The sequence below is a fragment of the Falco biarmicus genome, chromosome 3 (genome assembly GCF_023638135.1).
Source record: "Falco biarmicus isolate bFalBia1 chromosome 3, bFalBia1.pri, whole genome shotgun sequence".
Taxonomy (NCBI): Eukaryota; Metazoa; Chordata; class Aves; order Falconiformes; family Falconidae; genus Falco; species Falco biarmicus.
In genome coordinates this window covers 100,670,390-100,683,425 of record NC_079290.1, presented here as the reverse complement: position 1 = coordinate 100,683,425, position 13,036 = coordinate 100,670,390, and the positions used below count along the sequence as shown (strand labels likewise).

Sequence of the window (13,036 nt, the reverse complement as noted above, 5' to 3'; positions counted from 1 at the left end):
TTAAAAAAAATATTTTAAATAACAGTAACAGATTATTATGAGTTTTACTCACTGAAGTTAACCAGTTAACTAAAGGGTATCATCAACCAGAATCGGGATGGGAAAACATATAGTAAGACAACTTTCCTTCTCAAAATAGCCTTTACTTATTCATCTTATAACACAACGTGCAGTCAGTACAAGTTTACTAGCAGGATGCATTAAGGAAAAGCAAAACACATTCTGTTTCCCAGCCGTTGTCCATAAATTTACCTTTTCCCTACAAAGAATGAGATGATGAAAACTCATAAGGTTTATGAGATCAGAACAGTACAAATCTGCCTTTCTTATTGGCTTATATGTAGTGTAATTTCTTTTTGCTAAGGCTCTGGTCAACAAATATTGCGCTTCTTCCAGGGGAACACCAGTGCAACCAGTCTCCTTGAGAGCTACTGCTGTGTTTCCTGGAAGACTCAGAACATGGGTAGAAAAAATGTCAGGGGGGAAACCTTGCCTCAACCTAGGCCAGGCAGTAAAACTCCCCAAGGGAAAATCATGTTTATTAAGTCACTCTTCTTGTTCAGTAAAGGTTAGCAAGCGTTTCAACGAATTTCCTCTTGGGTCAAATAAAGCTGGAAAGGGAGTGGATGTGATACCACCTGACAGGCCTTGATTTTTAGCTGGAAGCTACAGTACTATTTTGGACTCTCAGGTTCTGGATCTTGGTTTACAATAATAAAACAAAATTTCCATGCTTATTTTGCCAAGCACACTAAGAACGGTCATTTTGTTTCCAGAGTACCACAGAAGTTTTTTATTCAATGTCCCATCGCTATGCATGAATCTAGAGCGGGCTGGCAGTAACAGCTGTTCAATCACGACACCTGCAGCTGTGGGGTATTGCAGAAAATTGCTGCTGCTGAAGCTTTAAAAAGAACCAAAACCTCTGCTTATTTTCTTTCAGCCTTATGAAGGTGCATTCCTGTGAGAGGCTCACTGTGTTCCTCTTAAGGAAAATAAATCCGCTTGTATTTACTGAGAGATGCATTCTGCAGATGATGTAGCATCTCATGAAGATGATTTTACCCTATATTTTTCTGGCACACAGGCTCTCACAAACAACATTTTCAATAGTCTGCTCTTCAGATGTCATCACAATCCTAAACTAGGTCACTTGGAATGATGGTATGGTACATGAACAAATAGACCAGATCCAACTTCTCCCTTTCTTAAGTACCTGATATTTAGAGGCACTTTCCCTGCAAAGGAAAGTTTAAGAACAAACACATGTTTTAGATGACCTTTACTGTAGAGGAATGAAGCTGGGTTAATTAGCATTGATAATATACAACTGTGGGCTGGCTTCAGGAGCAGTGGGTTGGCCGATGTAGACAAGGTGCAGCTGTGGCTGGTTCTGTTGAGTGGTTGAGAGCCAATGAAGAGAGAGTGGCCAAGGAAGAGATATGAGGAAGAAGCAGAGAGAGGGAGAGCAAGCCTGGGATGGGGAGAGACTAAGACTAGGAGAAGGCAGTAGAGGGACTGGCATGAAGAGAATGTTGGTATGAGATGGTAAAAGGCCTTGTTGCAGCTTGGAGAGTGCTGTGACACTTTACCAATAGCTGGTTCCTCAAATCAAGCTCAGGTTGATAATAAGTTACAGTGACTTGTCAGTCAAGGGCTGTTTGATGGGGTTTGCAACACCAGGCAGCTTGTTTCTAGCAGACTGGGGCATGGGTTTGCACCTTGAGGGGCTGAGGCTGGAACAGCTCTGGCACACGAGCCACCTCTGCACCCCGAGACAGGGAAGCTCCAGGTCAGGGCTGAGGTCGTTCCTGTCAGGGCGACAGGCAGCAAGACCTGTCTTAGTGCATATTAGCTGACATTTGGTAAAACCACAACCAAGACAAGGGAGTTTGCGAATACTTTGCCAAGAGCCACGTCATCCCAATAACTCATATTACAACTACAGCTTGCCTCATGGTAGTTACTGCACGTTAGCCAAGATGTGGAGAAAAATACATTCATTGTCCAGTGAAGACAAGGCAGCTGAAAATTAATAAGATGAACTTGCTATGACATTGGCCAGATTTAATTAATTTTATGAATAAACAGAGGGACCAGCTTAGCATTTCAAGGGACATCAAACTAATGTTAATGTTGAACTTCTGATCCATTCATAAAAATGCAAACTCTTAACAGTTTGCATCTTGGAAAAAAATAAGGAGTTTGATATTGCTTTGGTATTTTGTTTTCTAGAACACACCCAAAAATTTACTTTAAATGGACAGCTGTTATCCCCAAAGTTATTTATGTTAGCCATCTCACTCCTGCTACTCAGGCAAACCTTCAGGGAAGGGAAGTGGGACAGGAAGAAAAAGGCCAGAGGAAAAAACAACTAGAAGCAAAGCAAACAGTAAAATATTGAACCTCCAATACAAGACTACAGAAGAAAATTGCCAAATATGAAATTAAACCATTGCCAGACCCTGCTGGAATCATCAACACAACTTCTAAGTTCAGGTTCTCGTACGTGGTCCTCAAATGAAAAAATAACCGATTCGAGTTCCCTGGTCTCCACTTGTTGTAAATAGTTGCAAAACACAAACCATTTTCTTTACACCTATAACTTCTGCTGAGTTCAGTAGTTCAAAAAGTCTCATTATTGCAGTTGATAAGACAGAATTACAACTCTGGGCTTGACATTGTGGAGTGCCTCATTACACACTGTCACAGACATCACAGGACGCACCACAGATTTCTTCGTCAGGGAGAAATAATGAGCTGTCCTGGGTCCACAGTGTCTTTTACAGCCTCCCAGATGTTTGCATGCATTTCTTTCATTTTTTTTTTGTTTTGCACTTAAAACACCCCCAAACCTGTATCAACTAAGTAATGAAAAATAAACCTTTATTAGCATAAACCTGATAAAGATCAAAATGCCAAGACTGCTGACAAGGCACAGTAATGGAAATAATCTGTTTATTCAGCATTCTGTTTTGATAATATGGGATGCACTCGGATTCCTTCCACAATTCCCTCCTCATTAACATCCTGTCCATTTTGCCGCAGGCCATGACGTAGTCTCCGATAATAGTTTTGGCATATGTTTCCTAAGGAAAGGCCCCGGCCACCCTTCTGTTGGGCGGATGTCGATTGTGTTAATGTTGAAGATGCACATGCACCGCCTCCTGCTGGGTCTGCGCCTCAGCAGTCACCTGACCTGTCACTATCACTTAATACCAACCATCAAACATCATACACAGACACTACACATCTCTGTAAATTGGCAATGCATGTATGTGCATGCTATTCATATATATATATACATACATACACACACACTAGGCATGCACTTGAAGCACACAGCTGAAATGCACTATATATTGTGGTGACAAGAAATCACTATCACTCCCTGAAATCTTAAGGAAAGGGCAAAAAACACCTCAGGGAAAAGGCAAGCTCTTTCAGTCCCATCATCACAGAGCCTCATGTACAGCGGCCAGTGTTACACTTGCTTAAGGCTGCTGCTTCCATATTCTTTTTTTTTTTCTCCCAAGAGAGATGCAGTAGTAGCACGCGTGTCATTTTAATGCAAAACCATAACAAAGTCTTCAGCAGTGATAAGACAAAATGAGTTCCCAAATGCATCGGTTGGAGTGCTGATCCTCAATAAACAGGATAACCAGAGATAAAAAGCCAAACATTCCTCCTTGGCTACTTCTACATCAGCAAATTAAACAGTACCAAGGAGCAATCCCGGACAGCAGCCTTGCATTGTCTCTGCAGTTCAGTTATTAGACAAGTCCTTGGTACAGGTTTGGCACAGGCTTGCCAGCACTCTCCCCAGCCCCACAGGGGAAAAACACAGCCCAGGGATAAATCCTGTAACCCAGTTTGGATGGGGCCACCTTCTCTCAGAGAGCAAGTGTTGTATGATAAGTTCACGGGCTGTCCCTGCCCTCAGTGCCAGACGATGCTCCCAAGTGCATTTAACTTAGTACAGACACAGCCTTTCTGTCCACTGCCAAGCAGACCTCTGGTTTAATACAGGTACCAGATCTCTCTTAAACATGGAATAACGTCATAGTATCATTATTTCCGACTAGAATTTCACAACATTCCCTACCAGGTGAAACAAACTATGTCTTAGCTCCATCATACAGCCCTGTGAAGAACATCCAACTGGACAATATATAGAAAAGCAAGAATCTGCCATATCCAAGTGCATTCCTTACCCAGCATTCCAAAACAAGAGGTATTAACAGCAAAACTGACGCTGGAACAACATGTAGAGGAATACAAAGCTGCCAAATGCAAAGTACCATGTCTATGTCCTTAATTAAAAATAATTATGGATAACCCTAACCCTGGGCTCAGCTCTGGGCCCCTCGCTGCCAGAGGGACGCTGAGGGGCTGGAGCGTGTCCAGAGCCGGGCAGGGGCTGGGGAAGGGGCTGGGGCACAGGCTGAGGGGGGAAGGCAGCCTGGAGAGGAGGGGGCTCGGGGGGGCCCTGATGGCTCCCTACAGCTGCCTGACAGGGGGCTGTGGGCAGGGGGTCGGTCTCTGCTCCCAGGGAAGGAGCGACAGGAGCAGAGGGAACGGCCTCGAGCTGCGCCAGGGCAGGGTTAGGGTGGGGGTGAGGGGACATTTCTTCCCTGGGAGGGTGGTCAGGCACCGGCACAGGCTGCCCGGGGAGGGGTCACCGGCACTGGGGGCGTTTCAGAAACTTGTAGATGCTCAGGGACAGGGTTTAGTGGTGGCCTTGGCAGTGCTGGGTTAAGCGTTGGGCTTGTGATCTTAAAGGTCTTTTCCAACTGAAATGATTCTATGGTTTTATGCTTCTATGTACACATACATGCAATTTAAACACCTTAGCACTCACAACATTGTAGAAATCTCTGAATTGTTTTTCATGCCTACCTAGGGACAGGTAATAGACTTCTGCAAGACCTAAAATCCTACCGGGGGAAAGGAAGACTAATTGTTAAGGTCCTAAAGCAGTGTCCAAAGGATGGAATTCACAGCTGCTTTCATGCTGGATTGGGATTTCTGGAACCTGCTCACCCACAGTTCATTTCCCTTGATGACACCCAGATGAGAAGCCGCGAGTTTCACTGTGCTACCATGTCCCCCTTGTGCTGCTGAACCAGAAGATGCAGCAAGATGGAGTTAGAAATTACAGAAAGCTGACAAAGAGCAGCCTAGACTTTATTTTCTGGAGGTAAGCAAAAGGAGTGAAAAATGGGCAGTGAAGTTTGCTTCAGGATTTTACATTTTTCCAAGTAGGAAAAAAACGCAGTAGAATTTCTCACAGAAATCCAACTCTAACTACTCCATGCCTGTGTGCCTTCAAATCCATAACTTTGTATTCTCATCTTCAATAAATACACGGGTATCGGTTTGAACAAACCAAAAAATGAGGCAACTTGATGATCTCCTTCCCAAATTCTTTCTACAGAGTTGCATATCTTCACATTCTCTCATTAAAGCAATTAAGCAACTCAATAGGGCAACAGATACTAGTAAAGGTGCCAATACTGATATTGCTTCTCAATCTACAACCCTAACCTGTGTTTACAATGCTTTAGTGTAGCATCAATACTAAATCACAGCCAAAGTACAAATTCTCTCGCTGTTGCTCCTTTCCACACTCACCCTCCTTTCCTCACCTCACCCTTTACGAGTGGGTGAATTTGCGTCGCAAAACTTATTTTGACAGAGACAGGGCAAGGGCTATAATCTGGCACAAAACTTCCTTAAAAAACAAGCAGGATGGGCAATTCTTCCTAGTACTATCCATCTCAAGATTCCAGGTGCTGAGTTGCTGTTTTGTGTTGTTTTTCCTAAAGCCGCATCTCATTTAATCCCATGTTCGGCAACACCCCTGTGAACTGCTGACCTTTCTTTAAACAGCCATAGATTATCCCCAAAAGTGAAGCCCTTTTCAATGAAAATGGTTGCTCCGTCATATCTATAATTTAGAGAGGAAATAAGACAACACAGACAGGAAGGAAAGTATGGCAAGATACAGAAGCAAACATGAGAAAACTGTAAGTAGAGAGCCTATGTATAAATTCTAGACCAAAGCAAAACTCCCTATTTGAAAATATACCACTTGCAAAACTACCTGTATTTCAAAGGACAATATTCACCTGCTCTTTACAGTACAGGGCTATAAGAAATAACAGTTGAGAGATATATTTTAGATACAATAAAAAAATATGCTTTGAAGCCAACAGTGTAAAACATTACAGCGAGTCAGCTGCAAAGCAAGCTGAAGGTCTGGCCTCCTTCCCTCTTCATGCGTGTTGCAACTCCTCTAAGGTGGTACAGAAAACCCAATGCAGAAAGCCAGGCATGAGAAATGTCGCTCACCAACGCCTGTTTTGGTTACATTTCCCACCACCAAGCAGACAGGAAATGTTCTCAGGCTCACAAAGAGGCAAACAGAAGCCGGAGCTAAAAGTAGACTTTTTTTCTTGCCCCCCCAACGCCTGCACACTATTACTCTGAAAGAACGGAAGCCATATGGGGATCAGGTTATTATTCAGCTACTTATCGCCTTCAGGTGGCTCCAAATTAAAAAGAAAGATTGCCAGCAGATGTACCCTTCTACTCTATCTCTTCTTCATATGGCACGTTACATTATTACATCGACACCCATCTGCATGCTCTACGCAAAGGTATGCCAGCATTTCATTAGCCAACCTTTTTTTTTTTACCCCCCTTTAGGAACTCACAGGTCAATAGCAGAGCTGAAAAAAAAATAAAATATCACTCTGGGCTTCACGACCACAGTCTTTTTTTTTTTAAAGGAACAATCCAAAGGAGTTTCAGATTTATTTTTTGAAGCTGCTGCACCTGGAACATGGCGATTGTGGCACGGGTATCTCCCCAAGAGCTCCGTCATCTCCTGCATCACCTGTCTCTGCTGTAACCACCACAGTGCCTTGCCTGTCTTTGCTTGTCCCTGGAGTCATCAGATGCATTTGCGCTTCTGTGGGTCCTTAACATCCCACCAATCTTAAAGGAAATTCCAAAGGAAGCACTCACTGAAATGAACCACTGATCCAGATTTTGAAGTTTAATTACATCCAGTCCAGTATCTTCTTGTTCACACTTAAGGCTATCGGTGCAATTACTGCTCAGAGAGCAGGTTTCCGTTGGCAGTGAATTGATAATGTGAACAAATGGGTACATGCAGTAAACATGCTCAATTTAATAAGTAACAATGATTAGCACTCTCTCCCATTTTGCTTTTGTTTTGTGGCTAGCTAGACAATAAGAGAAAGCCGCTGTTTGCAAACAAATTTTTGTATCAGATAAGTGCACAGAAAACTAACACAGACCTCTCCAATTATATGTATATATACACTAAATATATGTGATGTTCAAAACATCTCAAAGACACAAAATAATTGATGATGCAAACTTGACCTACTGTGGTGCTCACTGGCAATTCATATCCGCTTTAAGGCATGAAAAAAAATAATGAAGAAAACTATGGGTATAATACATCAAACTCACGAACTCATTGGCTTACTTATGTCTTCGTAACCTTGCAGGCTGATTTGCAACTACTGCAGATTTGCAGGAGTAGAAAAATACATGTATGAACAACCAGGCAAAATACATCCAGAACACTAACCTCAGGGCATCTTAGTGTAAGCATTCCTCTGTTCACTCACACAAACAAAAAGATTCATTGCCAGTAATGGGTACGGCTGAAAAACAGAAGCACAGCTGAAGTTTCAGAATACAATTTCCCCATGTGTATATATGAATTATTTGATGTTTTCTTAGTACAAAGAACAAAAAGTAGTAAACATTTTATCTGATGCTGTTCATTACACACTATAATCAGAACTATGCTCCGGCTCCATGGAAGTGAAGCTGAAGGTTAAATTTGGGAATGCAGCAGGAGAACCTTTCAGCTGTGAATACTGAGGCAGGTTCCTCTTGAATTCCTGTTTTTCTTTTAGTTCTGCAGCTGCTCATGAACTTTCCAGAATTTGCTGCTGAACACTAGCTACAGAAGACTTTAGAAATACTAATATACTATTTTTAACTACACGAAAAACAACTTATATGAAAAAAAAAAAATCATGTCAATATTATTTCCAAGGTGGACTGGTTGTTCTCATCCATTGAAATCAACTTTGAAACATTCTCCTCCAGGCTCTATTATCCAGTCCCCAATGTTGAAGCATCCTTAAAAATCACTCGGTGCAATTGAGGAAGGTCCACATTCTCCAGCACAAGTGTCCTTATAGTATAAAGAGCTCTGAATAGATTTGGAAGGCACTATGCAAGTCAACACACACTTTACAGTAACACAGGCTTACATCATGGCAGTATTACATGAACTTGGATTTTTGGTGCAGAACAGCATCCCAAATCAAACACGCAGAGAATTGTTTGAGCTGGCAGGGACCTTCAAGACAATCTGGTTCCAACCCCCCTGCCCTGGGCAGGGACACCTTCCACCAGACCAGGCTGCTCCCAGCCCCGTCCAGCCTGGCCTTGGACACTGCCAGGGATGGGGCACCCACAGCTGCTCTGGGCAGCCTGTGCCAGCACCTCACCACTCTCATAGCAAAGAATTTCTTCCTAATATCTAATCTAAACCTGCCCTCTTTCAGTTTAAAGCCATTCCCCCTTGTTCTGTCACTACAGGCCCCTGTCAGAAGCCCCTCTCCAGCTTCCTGGTACCAGTACTTTAGGTACCTGCAGGTCCTGTAAGGTCTCCCTTGAGCCTTCTCTTCTCCAGGCTTAACAACCCCAACTGTCAGCCTCTCTTCACAGCAGAGGGGCTCTAGCCCTCTGATCATCTTCATGGCTTCCTCTGGACCTGCTCCAACATGTCCATGTCCTTCCCATGTTGGTGGCCCCAGAGCTGGATGCAGCGCTGCAGGGGGGGGTCTCACCAAAGCGGAGCAGAGGGGCAGAATCCCCTCCCTCGCCCTGCTGGCCACGCTGCTGGGGATGCAGCCCAGGGCACGGGGGGCTTTCTGGGCTGCGAGCATACATTGCTAGGCCATGTTGAGCTTTTTGTCCACCAGCACTGCCAAGTTGTCCTCCTCAAGACAGTTCTCAATCAATTCTCCACACAGACTGTATTTGTGCTTGGGATTGCCCCAACCCTGGTGCAGGACCTTGCGCTTGTCCTTGTTGAACTTCATGAGGTTCACTCAGGTCCACCTCTCAAGCCTGTCAAGGTCCCTCTGAATAGCATTGCTTCCCTCCACTGTGTCAGCTGTACCACACAGTTTGGTGCTGTTGGCAAACTGGCTGAGGGTGCACTCAATCCTGGTGTCTGTGCTGACAAAAAAGATGTTGAACAGCACTGGTCCCAGTACAGACCCCTGAGAAACACCACTCACCACTGGTCTCCACTTGGACATTGGGCTGTTGATTGAAACTCTGTGAGTGTAACCATCCAGCTGATTCCTTATCTACCAAGTGGTCTATCTGTCAAATCCATGGTCTCTCCAGTTTAGAGACCAGGATGATGTGTGGGACAGTGTCAAATGCTTTGCACAAGTCCAGGTAGATGACGTCAGTTCCTCTTCCTTTATCCACCAACACTGTAATCCTTTCAAAGGCCATCAGGTTTGTCAGGCAGGTTTTGCCCGTAGTGAAGCCTTGTTGGCTGCCACCAATCACCTCCTTATTTTCCATGTGCCTTAGAATGGTTTCCAGGAGGATCCACTCCATGAATTTGCCAGGAACAGAGGTGATACTGACTTGCCTGTAGATCCTCAGGTTTCTCTTCTGTTTTTTTCTTTTTAAAAATAGGGCTTGTTTTTCCCCTTTTCCAATCAGTGGAAACTTCACCAGACTGCCACAGCTTCTCAAATACGATGGAAAATGGCTTAGCAACTTCATCTGTCAGCTCCCTCAGGACCCACAAATGCATCTCATCAGAGCCCATGGATCTGTGCACCTTCAGGTTCCTTAGACTATCTCAGAGCTGATGGTCTCCTGCAGTGGGCAGTTCATTCTCCCCGTCCCTGCCTTTACCTTCTACAACTTGGGCGGTGTGGCTGGAACATTTGCCGGTGAAGACTGAGGCAAATAAGTTGTTGAGTACCTCAGCCTTCTCCATATCCCGGGTAGCCAGGTCTCTGTTTCCTTCTGGAAAGGACCCACACTTTCCTTAATCTTCCTTTTATCATCAACATACCTATGGAACCTTTTCTTGTTGCCTTTGATATCCCTGGCCGCATTTAATTCTCTCAGGGCTTCAGCTTTCCTAACCTCACCCCTGGCTGCTCAGACAATTTCTTTGTGTTCCTACCAGGCCGCCCATCCTTGCTTCCACACTCTGTAGGCTTCCTTTTTGTGTTTGAGTTTGTCCAGGAGCTCCTTGTCCATCCATGCAGCCTGCTGGCATTTTTGCGTGACTCCCTCTTTGTTGGGATGCATCACTCCTGAGCTTGAAGGAGTGATCCTTGAATACCAATCAAATTTCTTTGCCCCCGCCTTCCTCCAGGGCTTTATCCCATGGAGGGATGGGATAGCCTACCAAGCACATCCCTGAAGAGGCTGAAGTCTGCTCCCCTGAAGTCCAAGGTAGCGAGCTTGCTGTGCACTGTCCTCACTGCACTAAGGATCTTGAACTCCACCATTTCATGGTCATTGCAGCCAAGGGTGCCCTTGAGCTTCACATTCCCCACTAGTCCCTCCTTGTTGGTGAGAACAAGGTCCAACATAGCACTTCTCATTGGCTCCTCTACTGGGGAAGGAAGTTACAATCAACGCATTCCAGGAGCCTCCTGGATTGCTTATGCCCTGCTGTGTTGTCCCTCCAACAGATACTGGGGTGGTTGAAATCCCCCATGAGGACCAGGGCTTGTTAACATGAGGCTCTGTCTATTGAGGACTTCATCTGCTCAGTCTTCTGAGCAGACCCCCAGTGTAATGTCACCTGTCCCTGCCCTCCCTTTAATTCTGACCCATAGGCTCTCAGTTGGCTCCTCATCCATCCACAGGCAGAGCTCCACGCACTCCAGCTGGTCACTGACAGAGAGTGACAGCCCCTCATCTCCTTTTCCTAAAGAGCCTGTATCCTTCCATTCCAACACTCCAGTCGTAGGAGCCATCCCACCACATCTCCATGATGCCAATAAAATCATAGCCCTGCACATGTGCATGTCTCTAACTCTTACGTATTCCCCATGCTATGTGCGCTTGCATAGGGGCATTTAAGTTGGGCCCCTGATGGAGCTGACTTACTGGCTGGAATTCCTTTGTGCTGCTCTTCAGGTGCTCTCCTGCTGCTCTGCCATCCCTCTCCAGGCTCTGGACATCTATTGATGGCACTGGTGTCGAACTGGTAGGAATGGGAAGGATTGAGGTGCCCCTCCCCCAGCAACTGTAGTTTAAAGCCCTCTTCACCAGCTTGGAAAGCCTATGAATGAAGATGCTTTTTTCTCCTGTCAGATGGGCCTCATCAGCCCCCAGGAAACCAGGTTTCGCCGAGTCTCACAGCCTTAGCAGCCAAACCCCTGGCTGTGGCACCAATTGTTTAACCATTTGATTCGCCAGATTCGACTGGCCCTTTCAAACCCCTTCCCTTCCCAATCTCTTGTTGAAATTGCTCTGATCCTACACTTGTAAATTACTGGACTGTAGAACAGATAATTGGTTGCAGAAGGTGACCATAGAACAGAAAATTGGGTGCAGGAAGTGGCCATACTGACAAGGAGAAGGAGCAGTCATCATGTGGCACTTCTGGACACATGAGGTCCTACAGTACAACTAGAGGTGTTAAAGATACTATTGTAATCATTCTGTTCCTACGGCACCCATTTTGCAACAGCGCTGAGGCTGAGAGAACCACAGACACTGCAATTGTTATTGGATGCATCTTGCCCACCCCGCTACTCTGGTGCCCAGCACTTCAATAGTTTTGAGCTGGTGCTTGGCTAGACCTAGGTTCCCCACCCCCTGCAAAAATATCTTCTGTCAAGGACATGCTGCCTACCCTGTCTTCCTCCCCGCTGCCACACAGCCTCTGCGCCAGGGGGTTGGATGAGCTGCTTGTATCTCCTGAGCCTCGTAGCAGCAGGGGAAGCCACCCAGGAACGGTCAGCTCTCAGGCCTCCCGGAGGAAAAATGAGAGAGCTGGGGGAGAGCAAAGACTCCACCAATCAGTCGGTCATTTCCTCTGGCTGACAATATGCAATATTCCTATAAATCCGTCTTCTGCAGGACAAGACAATCACCTGAAGAGCTGAAATCTATATGTGACACTCAGGGCACAAGCAAGGCTGAGACATCCAGGTAATATCAGAGGTACAATTACCCACGGAGGGGAAGCAGCCAGGAGGATGATAAGTATCAACAATTTGCCTATATAACAACAGGAGACAAAGAGCCATATATCTTGAGCAAAATAATGTCTCACTTCCTCCAAGAAATTGAACTATAATCTCAGCTGACAAAGTATGAACTTTAAAGTATAATTTTAGCATAAGGAATAATCTTACTGCCAGCATTTCTTCTGAGCTGCATCTGCCTGGCTTTCCGGTCGTGACGGCCGGCTGTTCAGAGATGCTCGGGCGGAGCCGGTTTGAGCAGGGACAGGGGAAAGGGTCCTGTGGCAAAACCCACATGAAGTCCAGGTCTGTGTTCATCGACTCCTGTGGAAGTAACAGAATTAATTATCGAGCTGCTCGTCCTTTGAACCTCAAGGGTTATGATCTGAACAAGAATACACCCTGTCACTGAAGCACAGATGCTGAAACTTTAAGGCTGATTCCCTTCCTTAAAGGGAATCAAAACACCCTGATGGCACCTGGTGAACATTAAAGCCAGATTTGATTTCAAAGTCAGAAGCCCTTGGGAAAAACAGAGGTCACATTTGTCAGGTCACTCTTCGCTCTCCAAACATTGCTTTCTTCCCTTCTTTCTTTGTGTTTTCATTAACACTATCAAGCCTGACAAATATTTATCTTCTTTTTTCCATTTCTTCTCCCTCTCTCCCTGCCCCCCTTCATTCCCTGCCATTCCCTGCCATACCCTGGCAGGTACCAGCCTGCACCACCCTCAC

General features: G+C 45.2%; 1 long non-coding RNA gene across 4 annotated transcripts in view; it reads right to left on the bottom strand.

Moving 5' to 3' along the window:
- LOC130146659 (uncharacterized) overlaps positions 1-13,036 on the bottom strand; it is a 268,364-nt gene that overhangs the window by 37,302 nt on the left and 218,026 nt on the right. For all 4 annotated transcript variants that reach the window (XR_008820973.1, XR_008820974.1, XR_008820972.1 and 1 more), the window contains one exon: positions 12,474-12,626. This is a non-coding gene — a long non-coding RNA (uncharacterized LOC130146659). The remainder of the gene's footprint in view (positions 1-12,473; positions 12,627-13,036) is intronic.